At 43.2% G+C, this 13,724-nt stretch overlaps 1 protein-coding gene across 5 annotated transcripts in view; it reads left to right on the top strand.

Annotated features, from left to right (window-relative positions):
* Positions 1–13,724, top strand: part of HHAT (hedgehog acyltransferase) — a 598,180-nt gene that overhangs the window by 385,181 nt on the left and 199,275 nt on the right. The window lies entirely within an intron of this gene.

Genomic DNA, 13,724 nt, shown 5'->3' with positions numbered 1-13,724 from the left:
TATAAATCCAGTTAATTGTCTCTTACCTCCGCAAGGATTCCCACAATCCCAAACTGATTTTATCTTCTTATCTTCAGAGACTTTATAGAGTTCTTCTTTGTAAAATGTGACACTGCACTTGCCTCTCTTAGTGATGAAAGTTCATTTCATCAGAAACCTTCAGCAGACCAAAAACCTTCAGTACAGTACAAACTGATTTGTCTTGGCTCTGAGATGTCTGGGGTCACTCTGACACGAGACTAAACTTTAGATTGTGTTCATATACAACATGTTCCACAAACACGTTTACTGTAGTTGCAAGATAGGCACCATTTAGTTGCAGAGGAAAAAAACAACTGTTATCTTGGTTCGTGGCCAAACAGCTAATTAGGCTATGTAGTCACCAACTTAGTAAATTGGTTAACAAGGACTCAGGTGAAAAGCTGTGTCAGTGAAGGAAGAGGAAAAGAAAGGAAGTGACTCTTGATGGTGACAGAAAAAAAGACTTGCATTACATGAGGAATTATTGAACAGATTCTCTGCCTGAACTTATGACTTATCTAGTGCAACTATGCTGGATCTCAGCTAGTCCAAATTACAACAAATAAACATATTCTAAACACAGCAGAGTAACTAATGATATAGCTTGTCTGCTGGGAATCCTTCAGAACATGATTTTGGTCACAGGAAACCAAGATGTTCTTTATATGCAGTCTATGTATGCAGACTAGAGATGTGCATTTGTTTCTAACAAATACCCAAACTACAACGAATGAGGCCATTTTTGGTTTGTTCTGAATGGAATGAATGAAAAGTAGTCTCCTTCAAAAATACCCCCTAAATTTTGGGGTATTTTCATATTCATGGCATTTAAAAAAAAAACAATAGGCCTCAGGCGGTTGGCTGGACCTCCCAGCCAGAAATCTGCCTGGGCCCAAGTAGGGGCCGGAACCTTCTCCCTCTGTAAAACTGCTGAGGCCGGGGAACTCCCACCACTTACCCCTTCCTAAATCCTGCTTGTAAAAGGGAAGGAGCAATGCCCAGTCACTCCTGCCTGAGTCCCATTGCTTTAAAAATGACCCCATTGCCTTTTCTCCAGAGCAGTCAGTGCCAGTTTCATAAACACCGTAGAAATGTACAACCGTACATCAAAATGGTGCTCCCCAGCCCCCACAGTTTTTCACAGGAGGAGGGCCCGGGACCATGGCCTCAGCACCGGACCTGGACAGTGTTATGACCCAGGAAAGCCCAGCCTGGATTTCCAGGGTCCATTTCTTTTTTTTAATCAATTCAGGGTTTTTATGTTTTGTTTTGGGTTCTTTTTTTCTTATTTATTCAGTTTGGCAAACAAATTGAACTGAAAAGAAACATTAGACATTAATTAAACCAAATAAAAACAAAAAAAAAATCTCTCAGAAATAAAAAAACAAACCAAACTGAAAATGCTGTGGCTGCACATCCATAATGCAGAGTTAAAGAGATAAGGGGCTGTTAGCTGCTTTGCATCTAAGAGGTTTTCCAGAATAGAACCTGAGTTGTTAAAGATGGGAAGTGCCGCATGCACATTTGTGATACCACAAGGCAGTGTGCTTTGAGGTTTGGGTCAGAATGTTATAAGCATGATTTTGGAGTTGGTACCTGCAGCAGTAGGAGGGCTACTGGCTCCCACCTGCCCTCGAAGATTAAGAGGCCTAGCAGTTCATTGCCTGGGGGCTGGGGGGGGGGGGGGGAGGAGAATGGCATATACTACTTTGCCAGGTAGGAGGGGTGTTTCAATATCTAGGTTGATTGGGGGACGGGGTATTTAACACCAACCAGCCCTTTCACTTTAGGATGGTTAATGCGGGGAAACCCAAGCTCCTAAACATGACAGTATTCCCATGACCACATTGTCTAACACAGCTATAGTTATGTAGCTACATTCGGATGTTAGAACCAGCTGGAAGCCTATGTTACTGTATTGGTTATGACTCAGCTTAGTAAACACACCGCTAAGAGTTGCTACTGGAAAGATGTGAGCTATTGACTTCTATGGTACAATATTTCTGATTGTGTTTCATTTTGCAAACAATATTTATTCTACACGATACTGAAATATCTTTGTTACACCGTACCATGAAAGAAAACCTTTGCTTTACCTCTGTGCAAGCACAAGTAAAAATAATGTGACTCAGGGGAACATCCTTTAACAGTATCTTATATGTCATTTCATAAAACATTGACCTTAAGACTTTCTGTAAGAAATGAGTACAATCATTTTTTGCAGTCAACATATTATATACTACCAAGGATTGTTGCAACTACGTTACAGCAATCTGAATGACATCAGCTTTTAGTCCCTTAACTGAATATGTTTGCTATCCAACACCACAGTACAGATAGCATTAATACTTTTTTCTCTGTCTCTCTTTTGTTCCCTTTGGTCCTGCGTTTATGTGTCTCTTCTTCCATTTGTTTCTCATCAAGTGATGGCTGGCCTTATCCCTTTGCCTGTACTCTGTGTTGTGTGCATTTCCACCTTATTTCCTCTGTACATTTTGTGATCATACTCATATTCCATTTTATATACGTACTGTTACAGAGAGATATACAAAGAACCTTTCCATAAAAGCACAATGTAACTAACAAAATAAGTCCTATAATCCTAAAAGTACCACACCTGCAAAAAGTATCTTTATGTTATTAAAAAAAAGGGGAAAACATTATGGGCCAGATTTTAGTACCTACGCGCAGGCGTAGATTTGTGCGTGCAACCTGGCGCACACAAATCTACACCCGATTTTATACCATGCGCACGCAGCTGTGTGCATGGTATAAAATCCGGGGTTGGCGCGCACAAGGGGGTGCACACTAGTGCACCTTGCGCGCGCCAAGCCCTAGGGGAGCCCCGATGGCGTTCCCCGTTCCCTCCGCCCCCCCCCCCCCCCACCTTCTCCTCCCTTCCCCTCCCGCCCCCAGCCCTATCTAAACCCCCTCCCCCCTAACCTTTGTCTAATAAGTTGTGCCTGCTTCTGGGCAGGCGTAGGTTGCGCGCGTCGGCAGATCCCCTGGCACGGCCGCTGTGCCGGAGGCTTCAGTCCCGCCCCCGCCCCTTTCACAAAGCCCTGGGACATACGCGTCCCGGGGCTTGCGCGCGTCGCCAGGCCTATGCAAAATAGGCTCGGCGCGCTCAGGATTTACGCGCGTAACCCTTTGAAAATCTGGCCCTATATCTTTTTGTAGGTAGATACTGGTAAAATAGGAGCATTTACTTTCTTAGCTATTTTTTTCTGTTTGGTAGCACAGGGCCAGCTATGATAATTCTGAATGTCCCATGATGGATCCATTACATTCAATGGAGCCAGCCCCTGACATACCTGTAGCCATTCACAGGAATCTGCAGGTTTACAGCAGTCAATACTATTATAATGTAATATATAATCAATATTCAGTAACACAGCAAGCAGCAAATTTATCTAAGGAGAGCCATATGTGGAACTTATCCTAGATATTCAGCAGGTCTTATGTGCTTGAATTTCCTATTAAACATCCATGGATAAAGTTATGTGCGTTACTTTATCTGAGTAAATTTAGGACTGTGATTTCTCCTACCAGACTTCGGTACATAACTTTACACAGAAAGTGCTAAATATGTGGAGCTAAACTTTAGCTCACCGGCTACAATTTAGCTTCAGTCCCAGAATGCCTCCATTGATTCCTCTTTTTGTGTTTATAAAAAGTAGTGTGCATAAAATTTATGGTGGGGGGGGAGGGGAGGCGGAGTAGGAATAATGAAATCTCAGGTTTTGGGTGCGTAACTTGAAATGTTATGCACACAAAGGCTTACAAGTAATAGATCTCAGAGAAGTATATGATGACCACTGTCATTCTACAGGCAACTATGAGGAAAGCTAAAGGATCCCCATTACTGTTTCATGCAGCTACCCACAATTTTCCTCCAGCTGCCTAAAGACCATCCCTGGGCTGGCCAACTTTATAGCAGGTCACTGCTCTTACATAAAGAGAAATGTTTTCACTTGCTTGCCTTCCTATCTTAACCACATTCTTATCCTCTTATTCTAATACCGAAAAGCATGCTGATGAGAGTACCACTTAAAGGACAATTAATATGCCCAAACAAAAACTAATGAAAGTTGGGATACCTTATTTGAGAATTACTTTTTTATTCAATGGCAAATTATATAATCTTAGCAGTACTCCAGTAAATTTTCCTCTGACTGCTACTCATAACACAATAGAGCAAAACCCATTACAAAACAGATAGATAATGATGTTTCCACTTCTCTTATCATGTGAAGATAAGACAAATTGTGTTCTCTTCATTTGAAAAAAGTACTTCTGCAGCCCTGTATTCTCTTACTTAGAAGAAGAACATTACTAAAGCAGGTGATCAAAAAGGAACCACTCAACTGATAATGAATCGATAGTAGTATAACAAGTTGTTGGTGAAAAGTGGAACAATCATACTGAGAAGATAGTCCTACCTTGGAAAAGCTGCAAATGTCAATTAAATACCAAAGAATGCAAGAAATATTGGTCATAATGCACAGTTCTCTTTAGCCCATTGCAAGCATTTAACTCGTCTTACACGGTCTTAATTTTCCATTTTTTTAGACCCATTGAAATGCTTTTAACTACTGTTGAGTTGATAGTGTGTTATGTCAGATGTGAGAATGATTAATCTATCATGCTGCAGTGTAACATGTCATATTGCAAACTGACATTGTTCACTAAATGATTAGTTACTTAGAAGTCATTATATTAGTACATTTCACAAATATATATCTATTTGTACTTATTAGAGTAATGAGCAAATAATTATATATTCTATCACAACATATTATTCAGTTCTTGTATTTTAGGGCTTTTTTTATGGGCACAAAATAAATAATTAAGTTGACATAATGTTGAAGAAATTCTGTAGATATAAAACCCACATTACTTATATAAAAAGAGGAATTATTTACTTTTATACAGGCGATTATCAAAGTGTACAGTTTAATGTTAATGTGATGCTCTTTCTCAAATGAGTTTAATACACTATATTTTTCACTTTGATCTTTAAGAGAAGTGTATCTATTAATATACTGTGTAATGTTTCGGGGAGACCATATGGCAAGCAATAATTTCGATTTTGATGACGGTTATCAAAGGAATTCTGTGCTTAGATCTCCTAGACAAGAAACTTCAGTTTATAGAGAATTGAAGAGATATCAGTAGGAAGAGAAGTTATCAGAATAAATCTCTTCATTGTTGACATGTTCCTATTAAGCCTGTTCGGAAAATTCATTCTGTTTTGTGGCCTGAAAATCAATGTAAACAAATCAGTAGCATTAGACCTATCTGGAAAATAGAAGACAGCATGGCAAGGAGCATTCCCTTAAAATAGGCAAGTAAAGAAATTAAATACCTGTGTGTTTACAGCCTCAAGGATGTGAAATATTTGTACTTGTTCAATGTGAACTCCTCACTGAATAATTGGAGAGAACTCTACCTAGCTTGCACAAGCTCCCTTAATCGTTCCTTGGCTGAATTAGTTTGTTTAAAGTGCCCCATTTGTCCAAATGGATCTACATGCTGCAGATCATCCCAGGAGTGCTTAAAGAGATTTGCTAAGGATCACAAGGGCTATAACCTCCTTCCTTTGAATAGAAGGACAACGTGCAGACTTTTAGCCCCATTCAGGGTGGGCAATTTTCAGAAAACAGATTTACACAGGCAAAACACCTTTCACCTGCAGAAATCACTTTGAAAATGTATTCCCGTCATCTGGTGGCAGGCTAAAGATGATAATATGCTACAGTGTTAAACAGCGGCATTACTCTGCCAGCAGAAATCCATGGCCTGGTTATTATCTGCAGTGTTATTTCCATCATTTCTATTACTCTAGATTATTGGAACCATAAATAAAATGACCTGGAATCCAGTTGTTCTTCTGAAATCATCTTACTGTGAAAGGCACTGCTGCAATGCAATGCCAGTTGCTCTTAAATGGGATGGTTAAAAATCTGAATCTAAATCACAATATAATGGTGCGGACCTATCTTTTTATACCAGAGAGGTTTTAAATACAACTAAAACTGAAATTGTAAGGTTAAAAGGAAAATGGCATTTAAATGTGCCTTCTTAGAATTTACTTGCAGTTAATTTGACTCCCAAAGTGCTAAAGGCTGACTTTCAGTGCATTAGAACTTTGTTTTAGACCAGTGATTCTCAACCCCACCCTCAGGCTTTCTTCCCCCTAGCCCCACCCTCCACCAAGTCGGCCTTTAATTTTCAGGACATCCACTGTGACAATACATGAGATATATTTGGCAAAAAAACCCAATAGGTTGATATATGCAAATGCACCACACGCATATTAGTTATAGCCTAAAAATCAGACTAGTTAGGGGGGTCATTTTCAAAGGCTTATCGCGTGCGATAGCATGCTGGGGCCGGAGTCGGGACGGCGAGGGGAGGAATTGGGGCTGCGAGAGGGCGGACTCGGCGGTGTCTTCGCTGGCGGCGATAAGGTTAGTGACGTTATCGTCGCCAGTAGCACGCCGAATAGCACCACCTTTCACGGTGGCGCTATTCGGCGTGCAAAAGCCGACAGCGAAGACGCCATGGTGGTGCGAAGGCTGCCGGCTTTCGCAGGCCCGTCCCCCCTTCGCCTCCCCGCCCTCTGTTTTCGCAGGATTCACCATTTTGCGAAAGAATGGTGAATCCAGGCCTAGGTTTCTTAAAGACCAATTTCAGAAACAATCTTTAGACAGTCAGAATTCAACCATGCTTTTAAGAGGTAATTTCCAAACAACACCCATAGTTGCAAACCTTTGCATACTTTACACAAATTTTCAAAGAGGAAACTACTCATGAGGTTTCTCTTTGAAAAGTACCAAATGCGATGTGTGCGCATGAACACCTTGTGTGGGCAGTATTGGGGGAGGAGGGGTACAAAAGAACACACATTTACAAGTCAGGTGTATGTGAGCTGTATTCTCCACGACCTATACACACACACACACACACAGGAAATACCTCCTTATAAGGCAGCTGAAAGTATGCGAACTATAGGGCCAATGTAGTAAGCAGAGCTAAAGCAGCCGTAGGTTTTTGTGCATACTTGTGCAGGGTTTTGCATGTGTTTTTCCCATGCTCCCCTTACGCGGATATGTAATAAAGTGTTCAGTGCGGTAATAAAAATGCGTGCATAAACCCGCTTTAAAATGTGGGCTTTTGAACAGGGTTTTTTTTTTTTTAGCGCCTGGGTCAGGGCAGGAGTTAAGTTAAAGTGCATGTCTGGAGACCGGTTTACTCTGGGGTAAACATGGATTACCTTCACTGTTTCCCGATGTTTGGATCATTTTTGCGGGTCAGCTGTAGAAATCTCTGCTGTTGGGCCAGCACACGCCGAGTGGATTTTAAAAGCCGCCCATGTATCTCCTGCTAAGCATACAAATGAAAAGTTCAAAAAAAGGGGGTGGGTTTTGGTTGTGGACTGGGCAGGGCATGGGCCTTCCTGGATTTCACATTGAAGTTAGCCTGTGAATACTTATGCGCACAGGCAAGCGCCGGGCTCCCCGCCGTGTAACTTTACTTTTGCTATGGATGACGTGCAAGTTATAAAATAAAGACAAATAGATCGTCAGGGTTTTAAGGGTCGGGGCCAGCAAGGGAGAAGGCAGGCCATTAAACTAGGGGGGGGTTTGGAAGTCCTATTCCTTACCCAGGCGAACTGGGAAAACTGGTAATGGCATTGACGCGCATGTATTTTAAAATCCCCCCATTTACGCGGTAGAAACGGAATTCGTGCACATAGGCATGCGTCCACTTAAAATTAGGTCCCAAAAAGCACAAAGGTAGGCGATCTATGAAAGCCGTTAGGAAATACAAAAAGGATAGATGCCTTAAGTCTTTTCCAATTCCTTTATTGAAACGGAGACGTAAAAAAATGATATTGCCCGACTCTGGCCGAGTTTCGCCCCTTATGACGGCTGCCTCAGGGGCTTAAATCTACAATCATGGACTCTTGATTTAGAAAAAGTAATAGACTTGTCTGTAAGTTGTATATGTATCTGTCTGATCCGCAACAGTATTAGATCTTATCCTTTGTACAGTCAATCTTAATCTTGTAAATATGAAGTATCTAATCACTCCAGGATTCAATAAATGCACTGGTCATATCATGCAGCTGGTGTCATAAAGACTCTTGCAGTCCACTACAGAAAATGGGTCTCCGCTTGTGAAAACAAACCCGCGCACATGTACGCCCGCTCACTTGTTTAAAAGTTACTGTCTTTGTATGTAGGCGCGATAGACAAACTTTAAGCTAGTATTTAATAAACCGAGTACGGGAACTGAAGTGTGTATAAAATACCGCCTGTTTCTGCCCTGAAAGTATGAACATATCTTTTGGCAAATGCATATATTTGTAATGTAGCAACACATAAACTTTCTCTACCCATTTAGAAAGAAAACACATGTATATTTTGAAGCTCAGATTTGAAGAAACAGCCTTACGATCCCTCAGTAACAATGCCTCCATTTTCACCACTTCCGTGGGTTGTATTCATTCAACCCAGTTAAGAGGGAAGGCTTTTTTTCCAAAACCTTGTACACATATGGGGCAGATTTTAAAAGCTTACGCGCGCTGGTCCTATTTTCAAAAAGCCCAGCGGCGCGCGTAAAGCCTCAGGATGTGCGTAAGTCTCGGGGCTTGAAAAAATGGGCGGTCCGGGGGCGTGGTGGGGCAGGGGCGTGGCCATAGAAATGACCCTTTCAAGAAACAGCACAACTAATGCATAAAATTGAATGCCTATACCCTGTATATGGAAGGGGAGAAGTAGTGCCTGGATGAGGTTGGTATTTATACTTATTTATTTTAAAAAGTATGAGAGAAATTTTCAAAAGATTTACGTGTAAAAAATAGCATGTGCATACATAAGATGTCATATATACGCGTATAAACTATTTTAAAAATTAGAACATATGCGCGTGTATCAGAGACCGTGAGTAAATGTGCAAGTGTAAAAAAGGGTAGGGAGGGGCCAACATTTATGCGCTTAAATGTATATTTTAAACCCCACATGTGGGCATCCATGTGTGCGCAGTTCCTGGAGCGCGCACATGGATGCGCTGATTTCATAACACGTGCACGTCGACGCGAGCATATTATAAAATCCTCTACCCGTGCCCATATGCGTGCCCAGTTTTATATTGGTGCGCGTGTAAGGGGGGAAATTGTATAAGATGCGCACGGCGATGTGATAGGCCCCTTCCCCAGTTCCCTTCCCAGTCCACTCCAATAAAGGAGTGGACTGGGAAGGAACTTCCTAAAGCCCCTAGCTAACCTGCCTCACTTTTCCCCTATCCACCCTGACCCCTAAAACCCTGCTAACTAACTTTGTTTTTTATGTTTAAATACTTACCTGCTTTCCGGAGCAGTAGAAGGTTGCGCTGTCCCGGCCCACCCATTACCCACCCACGCTCTGCCCAGACTCCGCCCCGACCCGCCCTTTTCTAACCCATTCTTTGGTGCTTAGTGGGAGATATGCGCGTGGCCGCAGGCCTTAGAAAATCCCTGTGGTGCTCGTGCGTCCCAGCCATGCGCATATCTCCCAGTTTTAATGCGCACCGGGTTTTTACAATAGGCCCTTTTAGTTGCTATTTTACAACGTATCAAAGTGAAGCATGAAAATATTTTACCTGCATAAATTTATTCCTGAACAATATCTGGTGTAAGTGATGGTAAACATCTTGACAATGAAAAAATGACTAGGGGTGGGGTCCTGGGTGAAATGGGGGGACTTTAGGTTGAATTACCAAGAGGTTCATGAGCTGAAGAAGGACTGGGCAAACTGGCAGACTATTTGGTAAAACTGGTAATTTCCTTGCCGTGCACATGCTATAAAGTCCCCTGTCTTATGCGTGTAAAGTCGACTTATAGAAGGTAAATGCAGCTAAATAACGTGAGTTATTATTTAAAATTTGAAGTATAAAATTTGAAGTATAAATATGCAGGAATATCATTTGTGCACACTTATCCAGCTAAATTCTGACGTATCCGCTAATTAAACAGAAGAATTTAAATATATCCAGGTAAATAGCACTTTTTTCATCTATCTTACAAACCCGGATAAGTACAAAAAGTGCTAATTAAATGGGCAAATTATACTTTTCAGACTTCTCCAGCTAAGTGGCAACACTTAGGCTCATGAATCGGAACTTATCTGGATAAGTGCTGCTACTTTTCCAGATAAGTCTGAACTTGTGCAGCTCATGCTTTTTACATACGCAAGCATGTATGCATGCATATGTACTCATATTTTACAATTGGTGCATATCATTTGTGTGCAGGATATAAAATATAGTGGTAAATCACCATGTGCCCATATACATGTGTATATGCAAGCAGTTTTGGAAGTTATCCTCCGTGTCTGTAAATTCTCTCCACAAAACTGCACACACCAAATAGCAAGTGTAATTGTGTGCACGTAGTTTTGCCAGGATAATTTTAAAAGGGAAAGTATATGCATATTACCCTGTATGTGCATACTTTTACTTGCATAAGGGAGGGGTGTTCCAGGGAATGATGTCTAGGCAGGGCCGGAGAGAAAAGGAATTAGGCTCGTGCCAGCTAAGAAAAGTAGGCCCCTATGTAAGGTTCTGATGTGATACTTAATAAGAGAAGTTGTTTTCTAAATTTCCCAAATAATTTTTATTTATTTGAGAAGGCTTTACGAGCTTTTCTGTTAGCAAATTCTTCAATTACAATTGAAATTTTTATTTATACTTGTTAAAAATAGATATATTTAGCTTTTTTTAAAATTTTGCCCAACAAAAGTAGGCCCCTTGAACATTGTAAGCCCTAGCCAAATGGCCATGCTGGCACCCCGTCTCTCCTGGAGTGTGTCTAGGCAACAGTAGGGATTTAACACACAATGGGGCAGATTTTAAAAGTTGGGCGCGCGGCCTACATTTGTGCACGCTAACCTGCGCGCACAAATGTATACACGATTTTATAACATGCGCGTGCAGCCTCGCGCATCTTATATAATCAGGGGTCGGCTCGCACAACGGGGTGCACACTAGTGCACCTTGCGCGCACCGAGCCCTCGGGGAGACCAGCTGGCTTTCTCTGTTATCCCCACCACCACCACCACCACCACCTTCCCCACCCCCAGCCCGAAACCCCCCTCATACCTTTATTTCACAAGTTATGCCAGAGGCAGGCGTAACTTGCACACGCCGGCTCAGCAGCCCATTTTTTCAAGCCCCAGGACTTACATGCGTAGATTTACGCGCGTAGGGCTTTTAAAATCTGCCCCATATTTACTTAATTTTAAAAGTATAGGGGTAATTTTCAAAAGGATTTACACATGTGAAAGTAGCAAATATCACAACAATTTTCAAAAGCCCATTTGCATGCATAAAGTTCAGTTTTAAGTACAGAAATCCTTTTGAAAATTGCCCCTTGTGTGTGTAAATAGTCTTGGCAAAACTACACATAACAAATAGGTGTAATTGTATGAATGCAGTTTTGCTAGAATGATTTTCAAAGTGAAAATATATGTGTACATTCACTTTGAAAATTTGTGTAAAGCCTGATGGTAAAAACTACCCACAGACTTTACAGCAGCTGAAAATGACTCCCTTGGGGTGAAATTTAAAAGCCCAGCGCGTGCCAAAGCCAGAGGATACACGCAGAAATTGGGCTGGTAAGGGCCACGCGGGTTTTAAAGGCACCCGCATATGCGCGAATCTCCCGGTATCTGCACAAACATTTTTTCACAAAAGGGCAGGGCGTTGGTGTGGTCTGAGCGGGGCATGGGGATTCTAGGATTTAGGATTGAAACCGGAACGTAACTATTTATGCGCATAAGCACGCACCGGGATCCCCTCTGCGAAACTCTACTTCTGCTATGGATGGCAGGAAAGTGCTACAACAACAAAAATTGGCCAGTCAGCGGGGTTTTAAGGGCAGTAGCTAACAGGGTAAAAGGGAGGCTAATTAACTAGCAGGGTTAGGAACTCCTATCCTTCACCTGGGTGAACTTGGAACAAGCTGGAGAAACTGGTAAATTATGTCGGCACATATGTCTACTAAAATCCCCTCATATTGCCAAAATCCCCTCATATGATAAAGGCAGCATTTGCGTGCACATGCGTGTGTCCACATAAAAATGTGTGAACATGTACGCGCTTACAGCCTATTTTACACCATGCATGCATATATGCACATATAAATGGTCGAGTTCTTTGGAGCGAGCTGGCATACACACGTAGATGTGCGCCCACATGGCTGTTTCAAAGTTACCATCTTAATTAGCCTGTCCAACAGCCAGTGGAGTTTGGTCTTTAAGAAGCTTACTTGGGAGGAAGGCTGTATTCATATGGACTGCATGCAGAATGCAGCAAATAACCTGATGATAAATCAGATTTTATAGTGTTGACAGCCATATACCCAGCAGTGTAATAAGATTTGGCTTCTCATTTTCTTTTCTTTTTTAGGCTGCTCATATGTTTTATTAGGTCCCTTGCTAAGCCCTGTTTCAAACAAACATAATAATCTTTACACAGATTTTCACGCAGATCGCTATGAAATCCACTAAAATAATACACTGTGAATTCCATGCTAAGAACAATCACTTCTGCTGGATTTCATTGTCCGTATAGGGAGTCCATGTAATGGTTATTGTGCTTGAAACAGGACTGTCTGAAATGAGTTGTTTTGTTCTGCCATTATATTTTCCAAGCAATAAAATGTAGTGGTTAGTACTTAAGGATCAAGTTTTGAGAGCTAGTTTTTCAATGCTATCACTAGAAAATGTGTCATTTGTGTTGCACGCCCCGTCCGCACCCGATCCGCACAAGGGGGTAGATTTTATAAATGTGCGCGAGCGCGTACTTTTGTTCGTGCACCAGGCGCGAACAAAAGTACGCTGGATTTTATAAGATACGCGCGTAGCCGCGTGTATCTTATAAAATCCGGGCCCGGCGCACGCAAAGGGGTGCACATTTGTGCAAATTGCGCACGCTGAGCCCGGCGCGCACTGCCTGTTCCCTCCAAGGCCGCTCCGAAATCGGAGCGGCCTCGGAGGGAACTTTCTTTCCACCCCCCCCCCCGCACCTTCCCCTCCCTTCCCCTACCTAACCCACCCCCCCCCCGGCCCTATCTAACCCCCCCTACCTTTGTTGCCAGATTTACACCTGCCGAAAGCAGGTGTAAATCTGCGCGCGCCAGTGGGCTGCTGGCGCGCCATCACCCGACCCGGGGGCTGGTCCGGAGGCCTCGACCACGCCCCCGGGCCGGCTCCACGCCCCTGGCCCCGCCCTGAACCGCCCCCTGACCCCGGACACGCCCCCTCCTCGTCCCTTTTACGAAGCCCCGGGACATACGCGCGTCCCGGGGCTCTGTGCGCGCCGGCGGCCTATGCAAAACAGGCGCGCCGGCATGCGAGTGCCCTTCGCGCGTAAACCCGGCCGGATTTACGCGCGCAGGGCTTTTAAAATCCGGCCCAAGGGCCTTCTCACCTCGTTAGCTCGTCTGCAGGTCACGGGTTGGCCTCCCCAGCGGCAGCTGTGAGCTCCTCTAGGCCTCTGCGTCCTGCGGCGGCGATCACGGGCCTTCCACTGCGCATCAGGCCTCACGCCAGAGTTCGGCATCTCCAGTGGCATTGGCCATGCCCCTACACACACGCACGCGGACCCCCCAGCCTCTTATAGGGCCAGGGGCGGGTCCTAGCTCCGCAGCATGCCCT

This window comes from Rhinatrema bivittatum, chromosome 3 (genome assembly GCF_901001135.1).
Source record: "Rhinatrema bivittatum chromosome 3, aRhiBiv1.1, whole genome shotgun sequence".
NCBI classification, from domain to species: Eukaryota; Metazoa; Chordata; class Amphibia; order Gymnophiona; family Rhinatrematidae; genus Rhinatrema; species Rhinatrema bivittatum.
The sequence above is the reverse complement of the archived record's forward strand: the minus strand, read 5'-3'. Positions and strand labels throughout refer to the sequence as shown.